General features: G+C 27.5%; 1 protein-coding gene across 1 annotated transcript in view; it reads left to right on the top strand.

Moving 5' to 3' along the window:
• The window catches only part of LOC129912612 (opsin, ultraviolet-sensitive), a 138,783-nt gene continuing 127,727 nt past the window's right edge, over positions 1–11,056 (top strand). Inside the window, exon 1 of the mRNA XM_055990916.1 lies at positions 1–353. The gene's annotated coding sequence lies outside the window, so the exon portion shown is untranslated. The remainder of the gene's footprint in view (positions 354–11,056) is intronic.

Here is an 11,056-nt window from a genome sequence, read left to right as displayed (position 1 = left end):
CGAAAGTCGAACAAGTTAAATCCTTTTTTTTTTTGTGATACGAAAAAAAATGTTTAAATTATGAGAAAAAGAATATCCTTATGGTAGCGCACGGCGGCAGCGGTTTTGTTGTTTGGTGAATAAAATGCCGAGTTGCGTCACTGTGAAACACAGTGAGCTGGTTAAAATGGTTGAATGTGAATTGAAATTAGAATGTCAGTTATGCATTTTATGTGGTCTGTTGTATAGTGAATAAGTTTTTCTTTTTTTCAAAAATACCAATTTTATAAAAAAAAAAAATTGAAGAGAAAAAAATGTACCAAGGGATTTTTGTTAAAGGATTCAAACAAAGATTCAAGGATTTTTAATGTGTGGTAAGTTGTTGTATAGTCTGCATGTTTAAGATTTATTATTCCTGTTGACAGGATATGTCACCCTTTTTGTTGTCGTCTGTCGAGTCGATTTGATTGGTTTTGATGAATTAGTCATAAATTGTTTGGGAAAAGTTATCATGCTCGAATGAGCTCCAAAGTAATTTTATAAGAATATGTAACAGTAGGGTCGTTAAGGACATGAAAGTTACCTGCTACATTTGATATGTGTAAACTTTTATGTTTACACTGCGAGTCATTAGTTTGAGGACATTTTTCAAAATTGCTTCTTTAAACTTTCTAGACGAGAGGTGACGACATATTTGGCGAAAAATTACAAAATCACAAAAAACAAATTAAAGGATTTTGAAGAAGAGTTCGCCAATTACTTCTTGTGATAATTTTCAAATGATTTAAAATTGGTGTAGGCTTATATAGTTAATTACTCTAGCTTCAAACAAGTGACTCGTAGTGTTTTTCAGATTTTGGTTACGTGGTAAAACTTTTCCGAGTACCTATTTAACTGCGGGCTTGAGGGAGGTAAAATTGTTTTGGATTTGTTTTGAAAACATTATACCACCAACCTACATTTTTATAAATTTATGTTTATTTAGATATAAGCTTATGGTAATTATGATGAAAATAAACCATAGAAAATTGAAAGTATTGAACTTTGGCAAAGTTACATGTGTAGTAGTTAAAACTGCATTAAGTGGGTATATTACGAGAAGGTACTTTAAAATGCATTTTGTTGAATTTATATTTAGAAGTGATGAACTGTTGATAATTTTAATTTAAAATAAAAGCTTGTTAGTAAAATTTTGAATTTAATGAAAATGTATTCTAAAAATATAATTTTATATAAAATAAAACTGTAGGAGTGTATTTTTATACATTTCATTGTGAAAATTTAATGTATTGTTCTGGCATTAAAAAACACATTGTTTGATCCTTGAATCAATGAAGTGATTTTTATTTTATTGAATTGAGGTTTTATATTTACACCTATAGGTATATTTTTTTCAATTGATTGATTGATTTTAAGACTGTAATAATATCAAATTGAAAAGTTTAAAAATAACACGAAACAATTAAATAAATCTTTTTGTTGTCAGCCAGGATTTTTTTTTTTTTAGAAAACATTTAACAACGTGAATGTGTAGGTATTTGAGTTATTTTTATCTAAAAGTGTGTTTCCAAAGAATTGGAGTTGGTATTTTTCTATATATTAGGTTTGCTTCAATTTGAAAATTTAAAAGTCACTATACTGACACTCATAACACCTTCTTTTTCTCAAAACTAATCTTTCTTTAACAAATTCAATAAGTAATACCTAAATATTTTCCAATTCTTTGAATTTTATTTTGGGATAAGCTTGTTTAAATAGGTCTTTACCTAAGAAAGTGAAATTCAGTAGAAAATTGTATTAATTCTATTCATAAAATTTCTAGAGAAAACTCACTCTGGTCATTTTTGAATACTTTGTGTGAATGTAAAATTTGAGTTTTTAATGTATTCTGCAAAAATTAAATTATAAATTTACATAGATGAATTATTCCCTGAATGAATATTATTGTTTGAATTAGGTAATCAATTTATATTGTTATCAAGGAATGTATCTACCTAGATTAATTTGATTCTTTTTATCATTATTGTAACGCTAACTGAAGTAGATTTTGAGATTAAAAACAGTCAAAATCATTAAAGAAATATTTTTCAAGTGCTAGGGCTACTGGTATATATAAATTATTAAATTAATTAAATTATGAATAAATTGGGAATACAAATTAGGTATGGATTCTAAAATCTATATTTGTCCTCATGCTGAAAATCCAAAATTTACAAATTTAATTTATTTAAAGTTATTAGAAGGCAATATAAGCGTTCAATTTGTTTATTGGTTTCTTGAAAAAAGAAACAAAATAAATGAATACCACGACCGTTAAAAGAGATCAAGTTTTGTCAAGAAAACAACGTTTAATTTATATACGATGAAGTATGTATTCGATCTAGATTATACAAAAACTGCGGTTTGGATCAATGGGGTGTATACGTAACTTTTTTTTGTCAAAAGGGCCAACGTTTAATTTATATACGATGAACTATGTTTCCGATCTATATTGGGGGGTATATTGGCGTTTTGGGTCAGTGGGGTGTATACATAACTTTTTTTATAATACAAATGCTTATGCACATAGAAAATCACGGAAAAATTATTCACTTTTGTACCTATTCTGTTTTGCGTCTTTGTTAAATTGTTTGAAATGACCGTTATTCCCCACTTTTGTATTTACTGCTTCACTATCTTAAAAAAAAAAAATAGTTGTAGTCAAGATTATAACTGAAAGAATTCCCCAAGAAGATTTTTTTTGAGAATGTTTAAAATCAAATTTTCCATTAAAAAAACAAGGATTTTCTTGCTGAGGGAACTTTTGAGATTTTACAAACTTAACAAATCTTATGCTCATTTTTCGAATTCACTTTTTTTCTAACTATCGAATGCAAATTTAAAAAAAAATACATTAAGAGATGAAAGAAAAACGCTTCTCTTAGAGGAAATTCATTTTGAATTTCATTTTAATTCACGTAACGTTAGTATCACCTCGACATTATGATGTTTAGATGAACATCCAAGGACGAAATAATAACAAGAAGAGCAATAGGTATATGTAATGTATGTGATATGTGTATGGAAGAAATCAAAAAGAGATGTTTATCATTTTATATGGGAATGTGTCCATGTCCATGTCCACTCGTGTGGGAGACAAGAAAAAGTATTCAGTGTGATGTTTTTCAATCAAATGATGGATTAAGACACTTCCTTAATGAGAAACAAGTTAAATAAAATATCCAATTCGTGAAATTGCTTTTTTTCTTTACAAAAAAAAAAAAAAAAAAGAAATGAAAAGAAAAGAAGACAACTTTGACTTTCTTAACAAATAAAAAAAAAAAAAAAACACACGACTGCGTCGCATTTAAACTTTTCAAGGTATAATTGCAACAATTCATAGCACCATTGATTGAGTATTGAAGATGTCAGTTTTTTTGTTTTTCGTTAATTATAGTGACTAAAGTTTTTCTATTATACTTCAACAAAACAATTTAACTTATGACAATGAACCTTTCATTTTATTTTTGGATTGATAGAACAAAAGCCAAAATAAATTTAAAAAAAAAACGTAAAAAACAAATAAAATTCCATTTAATGAAGCTTAATCATACTTTTTGTATTTTCGTAAGGGCGTTTAACGAAATTTCATTATTTGAATTATTTGAATTGTTTTTCTAATGCAACATCAAAGAAAACAAAAATCGACTAGGTGAGTTTAAATTGAAAAGCTAAGATATGTATTAGCTATTTAAACTAAATGGGAAAAATTTTTTGACATACAAAAATAACAAAAAACAGCAAGTAGCAGCTAAACTTTGACCGACAATAAAACTGAATCAATTTACCGAACCAATTTTAATAGATAATTGCACTGTTTCTGTTTCTAAAAAAAATGCACCACTAGGTTGCACGTACTTGCTCTTATGATTCAAAAATACTAAATCTTTTTAAAAATTAATAAAAGAATATTTTTAACTGAATTTTAAAACAATTTTATTAAAAAATATGCAAAATAATAAAATTAGTAAAATCATCTCTTTAAGGAGTTTCGACCTTCAAGCAAAGTAGGTATGTTATAAAATGTCTTGTTAAAGGTGAAAAATTCCCCTTTTTAAGCATTCAGCGGGCTTGGGGCACCATAAAATGAAATTATTTAAAAAATTTAATATACAATTTTGTTCGTTTATGAAGAGCGCAACTTTTTTTTACTATGCTATTTCGAAAATAAAACACAAAAATAAAATAATAGGGTGGTATTAGATATACATTTTTTTTTTCGGATTTTTCGAGAAAAAATCAAGGTTAACCCCTTGCCGAAAAAAATTAATTTTCAAAAATTTTCTCCAAACTCAGTGAGTGAGATATCGAAAGAAAGCTCTCTTTAAGCTCCATTCATAGCTGAAAACCAAAGTTTCTTGGAGGTCTGATTGCTGAGTTATTGGCATACCTTCAAGTATTTTTTTTTTTCCTACGTTCGAAGACATTTATTTGCGGAAAAAGTCCAAAACATGTTTTGGTTAAATGGTATGAGTTCACAGTGAACAGGGCTATGCATTAAGGTAGAAAAAATTATACATATTTTTTTGTCGGATTTTCGAGAAAAAATCAAGGTTAACCCCTTGCCGAAAAAAATATGCCTTTTCAAAGATTTTCTCCAAATTCATCGAGTGAGATATGAAATGAAAGGTCTCTTTAAACTCTACTCATAAATAAAAACCAAAAGCTTCTTGGATGTCGGGTTGCTGAGTTATTTGCATCCAAACATTTGTTTTCCTACATTCGGAGGCATTTTGTTCCCCTATAACTTCTGAACTACTTATCATAATTTTAATAATGAGGTATCGTTAGAAGCGGTTACAATCATGTCGTTTAGAGAAAGTAAGACATAAAGAAAATGGTTCTATGACAGGAGCCTTAAATAACGGTCTAAATAATATTTTTTTTTTTATATCAAAAGTCACAGTAGTAAAACACCACATGTTTGCAGTTGTAAATGGTGTGTTTCTATCGTCACTTTTACATAGACAAATTTACTTTCGTTATTTAAATGGTTTTTGTTGAACCATTTAAAATGTGACGCTTACCAACTGTCAGCTCAACAACCTATGACCTTTTCAATTTTTAAGCCAACTTTGTTTGCAAACAATTTAATACAGCTAACAATATAATATGTACTTTATCTCTGAAAAAAGTTTCTATCAAATTTAAATCGGCTTTGAGTAAATGAGACCAAAGCTATAAAATAGAAGAATATAGTAAAGTTTTCTTTAATTCGTAAAATCTCATATATCAAAGAAATAAGCTAGGCGCCAATTTTATTATTGTTAATTTATTAACAATCACCACAAAGACAGACAGGGTATACATGAATTGCCATTTAGATCAAATCTGCTTATCCTTTTAGACTAGACAACATTCTATATTGTATACGTACCATACAATACAACCTTGAAAAAATCATATTTAATGTTAAAGTGAATGAAACACGAGCATATATGTAAGTCTTTGTATATTATCCTAACTGATGTAAAAAAAATTAAACAAGAAAGTTATGTTATTGCGAATATGATAGGTATATTCAACTTTACCTGCTGCAATAAATTTTTTTCTGATATTTTTCATAGCTGTCAGACTTTTTTTAAAAGCAAAATAAACGACAATAACTTAATTTGACTTGTGTTTCGCAATATGTCGACTTTAAATATGTCAAAATATTTGATTATCTTTCATTTTTAAATTAAAATTGGTCAATCTAAGGAACAAATTGGAAACATCATCAAGTTAAAAAATCATCAATAAATTGCTGCATGTGTATAGTGAAATTCTCACAATTTAACTACAACACAAATGACATGTATGCATTATTATTTTGTCATGATTCAAATCTCATAAAATGTCAAACAGAAACTCATGGGTTAATGGGTTGTTTGTGTACAGAAGTTGTATCTCAAAATAAATATACACAGAGTAAAATAGACCACATAAAATAGAACAAAAACAATAGGATTTCTCTATGGTTTTCATCCAACAAGGAAACCTTATTAAAACAATCGGGTTTCCTTATTGTTTTAAAATCTGCGCTTGTAGGGTTTTGAAAAGAAAAAAACAAAAAAAAAAAACGATAACCAGGCCGGGAATCGAACTGGAGACTTCAAATCATCACCTTGCCACCTGAACCAACCTGCTATGAAAATATTGATCGCGATTTTTGTTCTAGTGCCAAGTTGCAAAAAAAAAATGAACTTTTCACTCAAATTTTAATAAGATTTTCTCTATAAAAATAATAAGAAATCCTTATAGAAAAACCTTATTAAATGTTTCTTTTAATAAGATTTCCTCATAAAACATATGGACAGTAAAACAATATGGCGATCTGTTAGTTTGGTGGTTATATTTTTCTCTGTGTAGAACAAATAAAGTTAACATCAAAATTTACTTCAGTATTCGGAATGAGGAAGTCAAATGTGAGTTTATTTGTACCCATTAATAGCTCAAAATTTGTTTAACTTTATCAGCAAAACAGATGCCTAAAAATAGAAGCTTTATTTTAATTTTAATGAATTTTTAAAATTTTTTTTCACCTATTTTTAACTTTGAAATCGATTATTTCAAAAACTATTGGTAATAATATATTGATTTAAAATTTTGAATCAAATGTACAATTTTGCCTTTCGGAAATGGTATCATTTATTACTGTAAGTGTTGCCGTTGTTTTTTAATAATTTTTTTTTATTTTGATAATTTTTTTTTAGAAAAATGCCCCTCCCACATAAACGGGGAGAGATAGACCCCCCTCCCAAAGAAAAAAATGTTTGTATTGAGCTCCTCTACATCCTGGCACCCAAGTTATCCTACTACGTGCCGAAACAACATTTTTGTTCTATACCTAAAAGTTCGAATTTCTGTATCTGGATTGAAATCGAAAAATTTTTTTTTCTAAGCCAATTTTGAAGTGATTTTCATAAACAAATACCTCGATTAATTGGGAAATAGATATAATTTTAGAATATATTTTTTAAATAGCATGTTATTTTGAAAACATATACTTTAAATTGATGCCGAAGTTGGGCAAATGACAAAAAAATTGAATTTTTGAACTTTGACATCTTATAAATTCTAAGTGGTTTAACCGAGTTACATGTTTTATACATTGTTAAAAAGGTATATTTATCTTCTATCAGAAACTGTAAAAAAATCGTAAATGGGTAAAAAATTGTCGAAGCTAGAATTTTTTCAATGGGTGAAGGTCCAAAAAACCGTTTTTTGCCCGTAACTCCAGATTTTGGGGGTGTTAGGGGATTTTCAAATACCGTTTCGTATTCAGTGCGGCTAGCTCTACAAAACCTGATAGGTCTCCGCACGCGTATATTTTGAGTGTTACACAATCTTAGTCCCTACATAAAAAAAACTGAAGAAGTTGTTATTTATTGTGCTGTTGTAACTTCCTTCTGCCTAAACGCACGAATTAGTCTTTACATTGGTGAGCCTCATCAACATGTTTTTAATTTCCTTATCGCCTTTTGCACGTTTTCATTATCATTTTGTGGTATATACATAATTTAGTTCATCATCAGAATCATCAAGTGGAACTCCTTCATTAATCATTGTCTTCAATTTATCTCGCAATCCTTAAGCAGAAGCAGCAAAACAAGCAATGTACATTCAAAGGGTTATCTTTTATCCTTGAAGAACAAATTAAAAAGTATCTGGCAATCAATCCCTTCACTGAACAAAAACAATGACCAATTTTTAGGACAAAAGATTGCCCTTCAGCATTTGAAGTACAAAACCATTAAATTTGATAATAAAAAGTATCTAATTAATCAAATCAATATCAATTGAAGTAGGATAATTATTGTCTTTGGCTGTTGGTTAAAAAATATATCAAGGTTGTTTCATCAACTATATAACTTTCATTAAAGTTATTCAAGTCTTTAAGTAAGTTCTTGTGTCAAGAATAAATTTTCAGTTAAAATAAAACATCAAAATACGATTAAAATTCAAAGTAAGTTACACAAAATTCAGTTCGAAAGTGTGATAAGTCTTTAACAGGAAATGATGTCAATTGAGATCATTATAATGAGAGTAACTGGCTGGCTTTTGTAAAAAGGGTTAATGAGAAATGTATATTTACTTCACGGTGTTAATTTATATTAAAAAGGATATATCTTCGAACTGGCTCTCAAGTTAATTCTTATGAAAATGTATATTTTTCACTGAATACCTTACATAATGACAGAATATACATAAAGACGATGAATAAGAAGCCTTGTTTTTTTCTTAATTACAAACAAATTTCTTCTGAACTTGAATTGTAGTGGTGAAACATTTTCAAAGAAAATGAAATTGAAGTAAAATAAACTCTTCTTTACACTGAATCGACGTTATTATGTATGACCTTTTATAAAATTTAATGTTTTAATTTAATAAAAAGCTTACAAATTTTAAGAATAAAGCCATTCTTAAATTTTTAATATGTGCAAAAAGTATAAAAATAATTTATTCAAAGCAATCATTTTTCATGAAAAAAGCAGAACAATTTTTTTTCTTTTTTAATACCATTTAATCCATTTTTTATGACAGCTTATAAAAAGCTTATTGTTTCAGCTCAAAATATTTATATTGACCATGTGCATACAAAATCTACAAAAAGAGCTAGAATTTTTTGAACCCAATCAGTTTTTCAAAAAATCAATCTTTTTTCTCTTCTAAGACTATTGAAGCCATTTTTTTAAATGACAACCTATAATAAATTTTATGTCATCTGAAAGCTTATTATTTCACCTTTTATATGATGCTTAAATAATATTTCTACGATGCCTACAAAAAAAGTAAGAATTTTTTAAAGCCAACCATGTCGAAATTTCAAACTGAGATAATGGTACTTTCTACACTGGTGGCTGGTTATCGGCAATTGTAATTTGTAGTGCACGTACCGTTATGTGTGGTACATATGTATATCAAATGAATGGTAATGTTATCAGTATGCGTATTAAAGTTAAATCAAATTTGTATCATATTTTCACAGTTGTTATCTCAGGATTTTGAATATTATATTCATGAAATTTTGTACAATAATAGTTTATTTTACTACCTATCTATAGTATAAATTTCATTAAAACAAAAAAGTTATAATCAATTGATTTTTCCTGTCGCGTTTTCGTTTCATCGTGTTTCAAATCATTACGATACTAAGGAAGTTTTCACTTCAAAAATGTTCGGATTTTGGAAAATTGTTTTTTTTTTAATCAAATTTTCGTGACATTGGTTTTTTTTGCAGATTAATAACTGCTACTTAATGTCACACCAAATAGAAAATAGTTCTTGTAGACTTGTAACAATTTGAATTTTTTTTTTTTGAAGTGAAAAAAAATTGAAATAAGCTTTCAGATGATATAAAATTTATCATAGGTTGTCATTTAAAAAAATATATTTAATGGTGTTAGAAGAGAAAAAAGATTGATTTTTTTTTTGCTTTTTTGATGAAAAGTGATTGGGTTCAAAAACTTATAGCTCTTTTTGTAGATGTTGTATGCACATGGTCGATATAAATATTCTGAGCTGAAGCAATAAGCTTTCAGATGATATAAAATTTATTATACGTACATAGGTTGTCATATAAAAAACATGGATTTAAAGGTGAAAGAATAAAAAATAGGTAGATTTTTTTCTTTTTTTTGCAAGATAATTTATTTTTTAAGGTTTCACTTCTACCACGTGTGAATTGCACATATGATTTTTTTTCTTTCAAAAATGCATTAACAGAAAACAAATTGAATAATTGTTTTGAGCTGGAATGCATTTAAGATTATGTTTTTTGGGGCCTTTGAAACATTTTAGTATTTGTTGTCTTCATTTTTGCTGAGGTTTCTAGCTTGTTTGAGATTTTTCCGGTTTCCCTCAGATACATTTTTTTACGAAAGTTTTTAATTAGTTGTAATATTTAAAATTTTGATTTTTGAATAAAAAAAAAATGTTTAATTTTTTTTTGTAAAATTTTAATAATTCAATAATTTTCTAAAGAATTGCGATTTTTTATAATATTTGAAAACTGTTTTTATACCTATTAAAAAAAACTGCTTATAATAATGTAACTGTAATTTTAATTATGAGCGAAAAGAACCACCTTTTAATTTTTTCAAACATTTATAAAATCTATACTTTTTTCGGGAAATAAGTTCTTAAGATTGAAAAAGTAATACTGTAATTCTGTATCTATATAATAATTATTTAAAATTTAAAAAAATATCTGCCAAATAATGACCAATGAGTACTTAAATTTGAATGTGCAACATTATCTGTTTGAATTAATTACAGACCTAACAAAACACTCTGTCTTTACACTGTAACATTAGTAAAATTACCAATTACCTACACACAAAAAATATAATAATATGACGTACAAATCATTTCAACTTCCATGTTGAAATGAAAAATAGCACGCAAAGTAATTCTAGAAAGATGTCCTAAATTCACTAAAGCATACTCCGCGATGGGCACGTGAGCATGATATAAAAATAAATGCAGAAAAATTGTCTCTCTTATTTGGTAAAAGGCAATAATTATCTCCTGATGGCAGCTTATTCATATTTCCGCGTCAAGATTTAGAAAAAAAAAAAAAAACAAAAATACAAAAAAAGAAAGAAGGATTTTATGGTTGAGTGTACATCGTGTTGTTTTAGAGGATAATCATGAAACTGTAGAAGATTCCTTCACAATTTCGTAATGAAAATATCTCCTACCTGCCATCACAATGAACAGTTGCCGAATTCTTTTTTTTTTCTATTTTTTTTTTTTTTTTTTTTTTTTTTTTTGAAATATGAATTCTCTCAGGATCACAAAAGACAAAACTTTATCGTTGATTCTTTTGTTTCTTCTGATAGTCTCATTTTAGCTGCCACAATTTGCATTTTTTTCTTTTTGTTTTTTGATAATATTGAAAGAGTACAAGTGAGAATTATTTTGTGCTTTGTGCGCCAAGGATACTTATATGTTGGTTTAATGCCTCAACTTTTTCTGCCAACAAAAGAAGGGATAGAAATTTGTGTCTTTTTCATTTAACTCATCTTTAAAAAAGTTATTTTCGATATACTGT

This window comes from Episyrphus balteatus, chromosome 2 (genome assembly GCF_945859705.1).
Source record: "Episyrphus balteatus chromosome 2, idEpiBalt1.1, whole genome shotgun sequence".
In the NCBI taxonomy this organism is placed as follows: Eukaryota; Metazoa; Arthropoda; class Insecta; order Diptera; family Syrphidae; genus Episyrphus; species Episyrphus balteatus.
This window is presented reverse-complemented; position numbering and strand designations above follow the sequence as displayed.